The sequence below is a fragment of the Lactuca serriola genome, chromosome 9, assembly GCF_051521515.1.
Source record: "Lactuca serriola cultivar US96UC23 chromosome 9, Lser_US96UC23_V15, whole genome shotgun sequence".
In the NCBI taxonomy this organism is placed as follows: domain Eukaryota; kingdom Viridiplantae; phylum Streptophyta; class Magnoliopsida; order Asterales; family Asteraceae; genus Lactuca; species Lactuca serriola.
The window spans coordinates 10,814,684-10,828,801 of NC_136416.1; positions in this window are offsets into that span (position 1 = coordinate 10,814,684).

Below are 14,118 nucleotides of genomic sequence, written 5' to 3' on the forward strand. Positions count from 1 at the left end.
TGATTTGTGATGCCATAGCTTAGGGATTCCTGCTATCCGTGATTTGCTTTGAGTATGATTTGAGTAGGAGTATGCAGCACGGATGAGCTATGAGAGGACTCTTGAAAGTGTAGGGTGTGCAGTAAGAGATAGAGTATGTGAGATCTAGGATTCGAGGAGGAGGACTTAGGGTGAATACTGATGTGGTGTGGAATGTAGTATTGGGCCCGTACAACTGAAAGCACCAGATCGGTGAACAGTCCAAGTAAGAATCCTTAGGATGCTAAGTATCAAGTAGTGGTGTGTGATCGAGTGTGAGAATGCTTAAGTGAGTCTCTGATTATTCTGTGTTGTGTTTCAGAGACATCATGGTGGGTACGCACCATCACCCCGAGAGCAGTGGAGCTGGCGATGATGAGATTCACAGGATGATTCACGAGGAGGTAGCCACAACCATCTGAGAGGTTATCCTAGAGATGTTTGGGTCTATTAAGACCACCTTGATTGAGACGTTTGATGAGTTTTATGCTGTCACCGAGGCGGCGGCTGCTGCAGCCACCGCAACCGTCGTTGCTGCCAGACCACAGGGGGTGACTTGTTGCTGTACCGGGAGTTCAGCAACACGAAGCCACAAGTGTTTGATGGGACTCAGGATCCGATTGCCGCGATGAGATGGATATCTGATATCGAGGGGTGCTTCTATACTTGTTCGTGTCTGGAGCACTTGAGAGTACGGTTCGCGTTGAACCAGCTTCGCTTGGGGGCGAAGGACTGGTGGCAATTTGTGACATCCAGCTATGCTCCTGCAGAGCTCATTGCAGTGACTTGGGAGAGATTTACCATGATGTTTAGAGAGGAGTATGTTGCCCGGGTGGAGAGGGAACGGTTGGCCCAGGAGTTTTTGTCCCTCAAGCAGAGGACAGAGTCAGTGACAGTGATTATGTGACATCCCCAATTTCACGACCATAAAAGACCTATTTGTTTATGTTTTGTTTTTAAAATCAGAGTAATCATTTAAAGGAAACTGTTGCGGAATTTGTTCCCAAAATAAAAATGTTGGGTCAAAAATATGGTTTATACTTTGCTTTTCTAGGCAATTATATTTTATGTAATGTTTTATGAATTTACGGCTGTGTTTACGGCCATGAACAGGTTTACAGCCATGAACTTGTTTGTCACACCCCCAAACCAGAACGGTGGAAACGTTCGGGGGCGGAGGACTTCATGTAAGTATCACAACACATGCAATATAGTAATCAAAGTACAAACAACCATTGCATTAATAAGTATAAATTTTACATAAGTGTTTAAACATTACATATTCAAACACCAAAGTAGGTACAGTAGAAGACAAGAGTCGCAGTACGGTACTAGGTAGTCTTCTCAAAAGCTTCGGGAATGTACCTGTCTACTGGATTCCTGAGAATACAAGTTAATTTGAAAGAGTAGATCGACATTTAAGCTGGTGAGTTCATAAGTATTTTAGTTCTATAAAGTATACTCTAAGTTCTTGGAAAAGTTCGTTGGTTCCTCAAAAAATCCTATATTTCCTGAGGTAATAAACTGATAACCTCAATAGTTCCCTATGCAATTACTTAGTTTGTACTAATTATGTATAACCTAATATTGAATGGACAGTTAAATGGGTGTATCTGCCCTAAGCCCACAACTAGACAAGGAACAGGAAGTAAGGCGGAAGTCACACATTTCACTGTCAATCAGATATTACTTATATATAACTCTGATGTAAAAATTAAGGAATTATAGAATTAACCACTAAATGTCCTTTATGTTATACTAGTTTACAGAGAGTGAATGACTAAGTTCCAATTGTAAAAGTAGTTTAATCCCATAAACCGTTTCATTTGTAAAAGTAGTTTAATCCCATAAAACGTTTCATTTGTAAAAGTAGTTTAATCTCATAAACCGTTCCATTTGTAAAAGTAGTTTAATCCCATAAACCGTTCCATTTGTAAAAGTATTCTTAGTTATATGCGTTTTACAGTAAAACATTAGTATTAATCCTGGAAAATATTATATTATCCATAATGCTGCTTTGTGGTTTTAAATGTTCCAAAACCAGAAGTAGAAGTATATTTACCATACTTGATTTCATGATACGTAGTTTTTACTGTAAGTAAAAACTAACAGAAGGTATATCTGGTCAGGATGTAATTATCTCTTTTTACTGTCTTAAGAGAAGTATATTACTAAGTAATTTACTCGTTGTTTTATCCATGTGAGTTTTATTAACCATACTAATATGACTGATGTGCCTGATGCGACGTTCTTCAGGCGTCGGAAACGATATGACATTTAACACCCTAGGCCTGCCGGCCAAACTGTAGCGAACAGTGAAGGTGCAGGATTGTCAGTCCCATATAGATCTATACACAAATTCACGCTCTCCCTACAAGAGATTCTGGCTAATAGTTCAGGACTTAAAAGGCCGTACTTAGATAAGTACACCGTGAAGGGTCTCACAAATTTATTGTTTCAACGAGATTTACGATGTATTATTACCCCGTGATTGCTAACCCTGGTACTCTGTATCGTACCCTTGTTAATGCAAACTCGGTATAATGTATCTTTACTTCTTTCATATGTTGTTCATATATTAAAAGTATTATACATATCTTGTTATAGGTGAATGAATCTTGGTGATTTCCTTTGAATGTATATAGTCGTGAATCATACTTGTATCTTTAGTTTTGAATCATAAATTATACCTATTATAATTTATATGTTCTATCTGATTAGCATGGTTTCTCATGGGTGAACACCTTTGCTCAGCTTGATACAAAGGTGAAGATACCAAAAGGAGTAACCTTTTGTACTCATATATGTATAATATATATATATATATATATATATATATATATATATATATATATATATATAAAATTAAGAATGAAACGACCTTCGAACAAATAATACAACCTTAATTCCACATCCATACAAGGAAAAGAAAATAAGATAATACATTAGTCCTAAGCCCTTCAAATCTTATTTATATATTTATACATATATACACATGGTTTTGGCATATATAATTTGAAATAGTTTATAAAACATTTTTCAAAGAATTTAATGGAGTTTACATGACTTTTAAGATTTAACATGGCTTTAAGTTATTTTGGAAGTATTTGATAATTGTTAAAAGCATACGGAAATTTTCTGTGTGATTATTATCACATACAGTTATTAACACAATTTAATATTGTGTTAAACTTGGATTTCCCCCCTAAAAAGCATTTAAAAACTATTGAAACGGTAAATTATAGGGGTATGAACTCACTTTGATAGGCGGTGATTCAAGCAGCGTTTCGTTTCTCGGAAAAAAAAAACTTTGTCTAACGAAAAACTGGCTCAAACCGGGCAAAGTTTCAACTTGAGAGAGGTTAACTTCTCGAGAATTCCGGGGCTTCAGGGCTTGCTTCGGGCTTTAGACACGATACCGGGGCTCCGGGGCATACGAACTCCGTTTTTGACGTTCTTTATATGCACGCGTAGGTAAAATTATACTCTACGACTCTCGTTTAGACTTAGTCGGCTAATTTTGACTTTATTTTTAATATTATTATTTTTAACAGACCGGGACAGGAAAATCCGTTAAAAATTCATAACTTCTTCATCCGACGTCCGTTTTCGTCAGACTTTTTACCGTTGTATTACTAATGACAAGACCTTCAATTCTCTTTTATGTTGTGTCGGCTAAATATCGATCGATTTATATTTTGAATTTTTAGTTGTCTACTGCTAAACCGAAACTTCGAAAAATCATAACTTCCTCATACGAAGTCAGATTTTTACATTCTTTTTAGGAACGTTATCGATTTAACATATTCAACAACTTTTATTTAGATCGTTAAGGCTAAAAAGCCTTTTATTGAATTTTCAGTTTTTACACTAAACAATGTTTTGTTGGTTTTGTCGCGGATCTTCGATTGATCATAACTTCTTCGTTATAACTCGGATTTCAGTGTTCTTTATATTTTTGAAAACCTTGTTACAATCTCTACCACTTGGTTCATCCCAATCATGATTATTGGTCAATTTATTTTTGACCTAAATTTGACTGGTGTCACACTGTTCACGGCCCATGTCTCATATATATATATATATATATATATATATATATATATATAGGGTGAGGAGTGCATGTTGGTGTACAATTGAAGAGGAGCTTAAGTGTGTGTATTCTAAGGTGTTTTAGAGAGAGAAACAAGAGAGAAGAAGAGAGTGTGTGTGAATCTATTGTAAGGATCTTCATTCATATCTTCAATACATCATAGATTCAAGTTATTCTTCTTCTCCTTCTCTTCTATTTTGATCTGACATCATCCAATTGATTGAGATTCTGCACCATCAATTGGATCTGATTGATACTCAAGCAAATCAAGGACTTACAAGTGGTATCAGATCTTGGATTATATCAATCAATTTTGTCAGATCTGGAGCTTATTTGATCTTATTTTGGAAGGATTTTTGCGTTTTTGGATAGATCTTGGCAAAATAAAGGGGGCTTATTCTTCGTGTTTTTGATAAAAACGAGTTTTTGATCGAGTTTTGGAGCAAAAAGAGTTGTTTTTCACATAATCTGCAAAGAGTTTGTGGCCTCGATTTGTGGTCCTCGGTTTGCGGCCAGCCTCACACGTGTACGGCTCGGAGTTTACGGTCCGAATTTCACGGCCAACCTCGCCTCGGGTTTAAGCAGTCATCCTCGCAAGCAGCAACGTTCATATAAAAAAAGAAATCAAATTTTTGGAGGTGCCAGGGATCGAACCCAAGTCTCCTCTAGACTTAACAAGGCGCCTTACCAGTTGGTGTAGGAAGCCACTTGCTTCATTCCTTCGAAATTTATTTCAAAATGAGTCATTTCTTGGTTCCCACTTTCGCAAATTAAACACTTTTAACCCCAAAATCAATTTCTTTTATTTTTAAATTCCATTTTCAACCCAAAAATTTTAGTTTTTAATTTTGACTTTTTACTTAAAATTTTGACTTTGACTTTCAAGTTTGACATTTGACTTTAAACTTTGACTTTCTCTTTTGACTTTCAAGTTTGACATTTGACTTTAAACTTTGACTTTCTCTTTTGACTTTCAAAATTTCAAATTTAGTTTTTCAGTTTGACTTTTTAAGGTTGACTTTTGAGGTTTTAAGTCAAAGGGCATATTTTTGGTAAATAATTAGTTCTTCAAAAATCAATATCAATGAAATTTCCTTGGAAAATTTACATGAACACTATGAATTACTACGAAGAGAAAAATAAGGAACTTAAATATGTGGGGTACCAACTTAGGAAATATCAAAAACCCCTAAAAGCTCAATTAGAGGCCAAAACAAATGATTATAAGAAATTACAAGCACAATACAGTGACAAGTGTGTTAATTACAAATATCTTCAGAAAGAGCTTGTCACTGTAACTGCCGAACTTGATGCATTAAAAGCAAAATATAAAGATGCTGAATTCAACTTTAAGAAGTTTGACGTGTCAAGTGAGGTAGTTGTGTCCGTGATTGATAACTGCTTAAAATTTAAAGATAACGAACAAAAGGGTCTAGGGTATGAAAGTGTTCCTCCTCCTTTCAATCATACTTACAATTTCATCCCTTTGACTTAAGAAGAAATAGCAAATGAAGAACACCTTCAGTATGGCCAACCCCTACTCCAATTTCAATTAAGACCGAACAATCAGGGCCAACTGAGGGTGTTGAGATGAAGAATACTGATGTTTCTACTTCTTGTGTAGGTAACGTAGTAAAGGATGAGGACAAGGAGAACATAACTAATTCTAGTTCCGCTAATTCTAATGATTTTGTGTCAAAGTCTGATGACTCAAATTTCTTTAATATTTTTGATGATTTTTTTGATAATCCTGATGTTCTTGTTCCTAGCACATCCACTCCACCCTTACCGGTCACACAACCTACTGTTGGTAAATACATGCCACCAAAACAAGCAAATCAGAGTGCCTGCTGCAAGTGTGCTTGTGGGAACAATCAAAGACAAGGCAAGGGTACGCCACCAGGGGCAGGAAGAAACAACTTCACAGTGAAGAAAAAGGCATGTTTTCACTGTGGAACACCTGGACATATTGCCAGAAACTGTCCAAATTGAGCATATGTTCCCTACTACGCACAAGGGTGGCAGAACACACCAAGAGGGAGATACGCCAAAATAAACCCTTCAAAGTCACAATCGCGCAATGAAGTCTAATCCCAAGAGATGTTCCAGTGAAGCCAAGATCGGCTAGGTCAAAGTCATCTCAAAGGCCGACTTCAAGTTCAAAATCAAGTGCCGAGGCACCCATCCGATCGAACAAGAAATGGGTTAAACCCGAATACACATGGGTACCAAAGGTTCAATCTCCCAAATTTTCCAACGATTCTAATATGTATTCATCTTCTGTTTGTGATAAGCAGGATATGTCGTGGGAGAGAGTACCTTGAAAAGATGACAAAGGTCGACCCAATTTCAAAATGGATTGGGTTCTAAAGACCAACTGATCCCGCTCTGTATCGGAGCAGCTATGGAGGCATATCATCAGAATTCGGTTTGTTGATAGTGGTTGTTCCAGGCACATGATAGGAGGCATCTCTCAACTACATAACACTCGGAACTTTGTTTGAGAGTATGTATCCTTTGCGGGAAAAGAAGAAAGGAAAGGATCACATATGGGGTTAGTGCTTAATGACATGAAGAATTTTTAGATTTGTTCTGAGATTATGCGTGTTGTTCTCAGAACTTCTGGATGCAAATTCAATCGGTGACTTATGGTTTGAGTTTTCTTCTCTCCATTCCTAAGTTTATCTTAAACTGATTCTTTTCAAAGACAATTTTTCATTTTCTTATAGTTTTTCATTAGTAGGTATTATTTGGGAAGTGATATCAAGAAAGTGATTACGGACACTCTAAACCAGTGTAAGGGACTGAATCTGAATTGTCTAAACTTTGTGTTCAATGTGATGGTAGGCACGAAGGATTTGACAATGTGTATTTAGATAGGATTGTTTGGACTGACTATATGACGCTCGGGTAGATTAAGCAGTGAGATAAACATGGGAACCCACGGGATACACAAAATTAATATGCATCTAGAAATGTGGCTCAACTTTTCCTTGATGTATGGACTTATGTCATTAATTCTGGTTTTGATAGGGCGACTGGGGGGTTCTGATAAAGTAAGTCTGTAGGAAATTGTTGTCTTGTTTTCTATTTGTCAATCATATGCTGCTTCCTCTGCGTGATTGGAAGAGATCCGACCTGAAATGCAACATATGCAACTCTATTTTTATGCATCTTCTTTATCTGTGAAATTCTTTCTATCTGTCAGCCATATGTTGTCTCCTCTGCGTGATTGAAATGATCCGACCTGGAACACATGATATGGAACATTCTACCTCTCAATCCCTCTATCTCTGCTAGTTATACGTGATTGAAATAGATCCGACCTGGGACACAACATATGCATCTATCTCTAAATCTGAATTCCTCCTTAATAATTGTTTACTCACCTAAAGTAAGGAGTCCTTAGGAAGTTATTGATAACCAGGGTATGTCGGGAAGTGGGAAACACATTCTAGTGCAACTAAAATTAAACCATTTAGAGGTTGCCTGTAGATCTCGCTGCTTAATTTAAGTGGACAACAATACCCGTGGTCGTCGTCAACTAAATGGTTTATTTAGAAAAGTTTGTCAATTTTCTTCGTGTTTAAGTGGACCACAATACCAGCAATTGACCAAATCTATTCATGAAGGTGAAGGTACTAATAAACAAGTTAAGGCTGTCTCACAACTTTGATCCCAAATATTTTTGTTTTTGTCAAATTTGTTCATAGTATTCCTCTATACACAAATTTAGGGGGGGAATTTAAAAAAAATTTAAAAAATCAAACAAAAATTAGAAAATTAAAAATCCAAAAATAGTGTTATTTATGTTTTATTTCTTGTAAGAAAATCAAAAAATCCAAAAATATTTTTGTTTCTATTTTAGTTTTTTTTTCAGAAAATATGAAAAACCCAAAAATATTGTGTGCTAAATTTTCTTTTAGTTTTGTTTTGTTTTGAAAAGTGAATTCAGATGTAGATAAGACTCATGGAGACTGTATCGAAGGTTTTCTGAGCCAAGGCTTCGTTCGTGATCATCGAAGAATTCTAATTCGCAGGAGCAAGAAATGAAGATTATTCTTTCGACATTCAATCTTTCAACCACAAAAGCAAGGTGAAGCTGATTTGAAGATTATGTGACAGATTACATTGAAGCCTTCTCAATCAATTTGCTGTTATTCTTGTATCTGCTGAAGTGATCCAGAAGATTATTTCTCTCTGAAGTTCTGTCTGAAGACTCTCAAGCTGAAAGCACCAATTTTCAAGAATCTCTACAAGAAGTGTAACATCCCATTTAAAATATAACAACTAAATAATAAACCCGAAACCCCAAGAAATAATTTTACTATTATTTTATATTATTATTGTCCAAATCAAATAATAATTAGTGGGTTGTTGGTTTCGGGGTGCCAAATGAGATACTTTTGATTTCCGTGGGTTAAAGTGTAAGTGTGGGACTTATATTGAAAGGATTTTATAGAGTCAGGGGCCGAAGTGTAAATTTCAGATCTGATTTGAAAAGAATTGTGGAGGGCAGGGTTGAAAAGGTAAATTATGGGCTTAATAAGAAAAAGATTCTATGGGGGAGGGACTAGACTTGTTAAAATTGCAAAGTTGAATATGGGCACAGGATTAACCCCGTCACTTTCACTTAACCTATGTATATATTTATCACAACGCACACAAAACCTAACCCTAGGAGGATATAACAGCTGTCACCTCCTTCACTACCCTCCCTCCAGCTGCCACCCCTAACTTTCGGACGTCACTCGTGTTTCTAGCCTAGGCATTTATATTGAGTTAATAGTCTAGGTTAACCTTTGTAACTCATTTTGAAGAAATGAAAAGGAATTATGTGTTTTATGCTTAATTATTAGGGCTTAATTAATTAAGAATAAAAATAAGCGTCAAAATTTAAGTGTGAGATAAGCCCGATATCTTTACATAAAGTTGTAGTGGTCGAAACAAGGATTTCGGGGATATAAAGAATACCAAAATCCGAGTTATAACGAAGAAGTTATGACCTGTCGAAGTTTCGCGACAAAACCGGCACGGTGCTGAATGTCGTAAAAAGTGAGTTTTCGATAAACTACTTTTTAGCCTTAGTAATCTAAATGAAATTTTTAGCATTCGTTAAACCGAGAAGTTCAATAAAAAGAACGCCCAAATCTGACTTCGTATGAGGAAGTTATGATTTTTCGAAGTTTCAGCTTAGCAGTAAACTGCTAAAAACTCGAATTTTAGATCGAGCGGTTTTTAGCCGACACAACCTAAACAAGAATTGAAGGTCTCGTCATTAGGAGCACAACGGTAAAAAGTCTGACGAAAACGAACGTCGAATGAAGAAGTTATGAATTTTTAACGGATTTCCTATCCCGGTCTGTTAAAAATAATAATATAAAATTTAAATTCAAAATTAGCCGACGAAGTCTAAACGGAAGTTGTAGAGCTTAATTTTAGCTACGCGTGCATATAAAGAACGTCAAAAATGGAGCTCGTATGCGAAAGTTATGGATTTTATAAGTTTTGGTGCGAAAATCGAGAAAATTCGCATAGTCACGAGTTGCCACGTCACCCTCACTGAAAAAGTGCCACGTGTCCCGCTGAGTCATCCGAGCTGCTGAGTCATCCAAGCACATGGCCTAATCTGAAGTGGTCCAATAGCGGTGCGACACGTACCCTCTTAGCACATGTCCGAACCCTCGCAGCATGCCACCAACCCCCTACTTCAGACCCTAGACCTCGGTCCAATCACAGACTGCCAGCGAGCCCCTCGCATGCGCAGCCCACGTGCGAGCCCTCCCCTGCGAGCCTTCGGATCTTCGCCACCTGGAGACTTCTCAGCCGTCTGATCAGAAGCTTCACCCTATAAATAGAAGGTTGCGAGCCTTCTCAGATATTTTTATGAAATTGCCATATTTAGCCCCTTTCTTCATATTTTCTTCACCTTAACCTTCCGCGAAGCCCCGGTATCGATTGTAAAGCCCGGAATACTCCACGAAGTGCCCGAGAAGCCCGGAAAATTATTCTTTTCGGTTTCGAAGCCCGACTTTTGCAGCCCGATTTCTCAATAAAACTCTCGGTTTTATTAGAAACGATCGTTTTAGGAAACGAATTGTTGTCCGATTTTCATCAAAATATGTGAGTGTGTAGTTACTTTCAATTTACACATAGATATGAAGTATTTACCTTGAAATACGTGTTATGTGTAAATATGTTAATTGTTTATTTGAGGTGACTGTTGAATTGATGTTTTATACAAGTTTTAAATTGTATATGCTTTTTATCTACAAAATATGTTGGGTAGAACATGGGTAGATGAAATAGTTGATGTGTGTTAAAATGGTGAGAGGCCTCGATGTTGTTGTTGTTGTTGTTGTTGTTGCAGTCATCTAGCGGAGTATAGATGACGACCACGGACTTTCTAAATAGTCCAGTGGAACACTAGCAGGTTCGCAACTTGTAGGTGTTGATGAATTAAATGTTCATTGTCGTACTCCATCCCCCTCATGGTTGCCTTAAGGACATGTATGGCTGAGGAAACCCCTTAGCAGTAGTGTACATCCCGATGATTATCCTTAGGCTAGGTCCCTTGTGATAGGTGTTTAGGGACGTAAAGTGAGGACAACGAGAATGGGTAATCAGGGTTATTGTTGATTGGTGAACTTAATAAGTATATTATTGTGGGTTGAAAACCCTATATGCTCACCAGGCTCCCAAGCCTGACCCACTCAGTTTTTATGATTACAGGTAGTGGACCCCGAGCATAGTCGGAGGACGACGAGAGATTTTTGGATTATAGGCCAGTAGTTGTAAATAACTGTTGAAAGGCTTATTCGGTATATAGATTTTAATGGCAAGAACTCGGAGTGGAGCTGGAAATGCAAACACAAGCCAACAACCTCAACCCCAAGTGGTGGAACAGGTGCCTATAGTAGGAGCTACACCCGAACTCATCACCATGGCTGGAGTACGAACTATGATTTAGACCATGTTGGCTGATCAGAGGGAGGAATTGAGGAAAATGTTGTTGAACGACAGGGATGAACCTTCAGTTCCTGTTAAACAACGTGAACTAAATGACGATCGATCTGAAGAATGGAACAACAGTAGATCGGTTGGTCATAGTGAACCGCTTGTGGTTGGGAGGAATAACCACGAGGGTAGAATGGAGAGAAATGGGTGCAAGTATAAGGACTTTATGACTTGCAAGCCATCGACCTTCAATGGAAAAGAAGATCCCGTCGGAGTAATGGACTGGATCTCGGAAATGGAGTTGGCTTTCATGACTTGTGATTGCCAAGGCAAGTTACAAACTACCTTTGCAGTACGTCAGTTCAGGGGTAGTGCTGCTCGTTAGTGGAGCACTTTGGGGAAAACCCTAAGCCCTAATGAGCCACTGCAATTAACTTGGGCAGAGTTCTTAGTGCACTTCAAGTGCAAGTACTGCTCGGCCCAAAACATACTTGAGTTAGAAAACCAATTTCTAACGTTGCAGAAGGGGAGTATGACCATTGACGAATATACGAATAACTTCACAGACAAAATGGAGTTTGCTTTGCGTATTGTCCCAGATGAGTTGGCAAAAATAGACAGGTACGCAAAGGGACTTCCGTTGGAGTACGCGGTGCCAGTACATCAGGCACTTACTTTGGAGGCAGCTATCTGGGCTGCCAAGTCTGTTGAAGATATGATAAAAGGGAGAGCCGCCAGCAAGGTTGAAGTTGGCGAAAAGAGAAAGATTGAAGGAACTTCCGGTTCCAATAAAAAGAACAAATTCTCGAAGACTGGTTCGAGAAATTTTGGAGGAGGAAGCGAAGCCAAGTGGTGTGACAAGTGTAAGAAGAAACATGCTGGGAAGTGCAGCGTGGAAGTCACTTGTTACAAATTTGGAATGCCAGGGCATTATGCCAATGAATGCACCTTCAATAAGAACGTATGTTTTGGGTGCAATGAAGAAGGGAATATTTTGAGGGATTGCCCGAAGAAGAAGGACGCAGCAAAACCTAATCTACCACCAAAGCCAAAGGCGAGAGCCTTTCAGATGACACTCGAAGCTGCGAAAGAAGAAGCTGATGTTGCTTCAGGTACCTTTCTCGTAAACGAATTGCCTGCCCAAATTTTGTTTGATTATGGAGCCAATTACTCCTTTATATCGCATGAATTTGGCATAAAAACCTAATTAGGGTTTGGAAAACCCTAATGGCATAAAACCATGATTTGTGGGAAATCGATCGGGACACACACACGAGAATTATTTAATAAACTTGAAATATTAAATAATAATCATTGGCAAACTAACTTAAGACAATAACGGACTTAATGGATTAAGTCCTTAATGGGTTAAGTAAGAAACACTTAACCTTAATCATCATTTCATGTGAAAACCCTAATTTTGGGATTATGGGCTTGGACTTATCGGGACCCACATTTGGGTCATTGGAATGGAATTGTGTATTAAGCCCAATCACACCATATGAATTATTTAGTAAAGTAAGGGACTTAATGGATTAAATCCTTAATGGGTTAAGTAAGAAACACTTAACCCTAATTGCCATTTTATGTGAAACCCTAATTTCACTTGGGCTTTGATTTGGGCCTTCCTATTGGGCTTTGGTGAATGGACTATTAATGGGCTTTTCAAGAATAAGTAAATGGACTAAATAATTGTAGAGTCTTGGGCCTAATTTGGAAAAATTGGGCCATAATTGGGCCTTCATGATTATGTGATATTGATCATGGGAATCGGATTGGAATAATGGGATGGGCCTTAAGGAAAGACCATGTAGAGGTCTGGGCCCAATTTAGAAAATTGGGCCATATGTTGGACTTTGGCCCATTATTTTACTTTTGGGCTTTTGTGGTGTGAGTTAGACCTTGGGCTTGGAGCCCATTTATTAATTGGGTATTGTTTTATGTTGACAGTGCGAGAATCTGTCAACCAACAGCTGGGGATGTATCTGCAGGACTTCAGTAGTGCCAGGTGAGTTATCCTCTCTATATTAAGGGGTCTAAGGCACCAAGGCCGACCCATTGGATTTGATAACCTAGTAGTTGTTGATATGTTGAGTTAAGTTAGTAATGTATGCCAGTTGATATGCTAGTCGGGTATATCTGTAGGACTACCTGTGATACTGATTGATTACATATATGTGCATTTATATGTTACATGTCGACATGTTATGTGGGATGGGTTGAGGTTGTACTGCTCCGTGCGGTAGCCAACAAACCCTAGAGTATTCCAGATATGAGCTGAGGGCCCGGTAGGCATTCCAGACTCATACTGAGGACTCGGAAGTATTCCAGATATGAGATGAGGGTCCGGTAGGCATTCCAGACTCATACCGAGGATTCAGAGGATTCGGGAGCATTCCAGATACGAGTTGAGGGCCCGGTAGGCATTCCAGACTTGTACTGAGGGCTCGATAGCATTCCAGATACGAGCTGAGGGCCTGGTAGGCATTCCAAACTCGTACTGAGGTCCCAGGGGTAGTCCATCTTGTAAAGTTGTGGACCCAATGCATGTTGTTATGTTTTTATTGATATGATATGTTAATGTTGATATTGCTATGTGGACTGTATGTGTATCGGTATTTTGGGGGTAACTCACTAAGCTTTCGGGCTTACAGTTCAGTGTTTTGTTTCAGGTACTTCACGAGACCGTGGCAAGGCGAAGGCGTGATCGTACCGCTCCTCATGTTTTATGATTTATGTGATATGGTTCTGGGGAAATACTCTGATATAGAACTGTTTTGAAAACAAATTGGTAATAACCGTTGGTTTCTAAATGTTTTAAGAAGTTTAAAATTGGCTTGAATTTTTCGGGTGTTACAAGAAGCCTCCTCACCCAATGTGCGTTAAATGTCAAATTCTGAAGAAATGCCCAACTGCTCAAGATGAAGTCATTTATTGAAGATCCATTAAGTTTGTCTTGAAGCTGTGAAGTCATCGAAGATAAAAGCTGAAGCCAAGCTCCCAATGAAGATTAATAAGAAAATCCAGCTACGTTTTTAGAATGAGTTTGT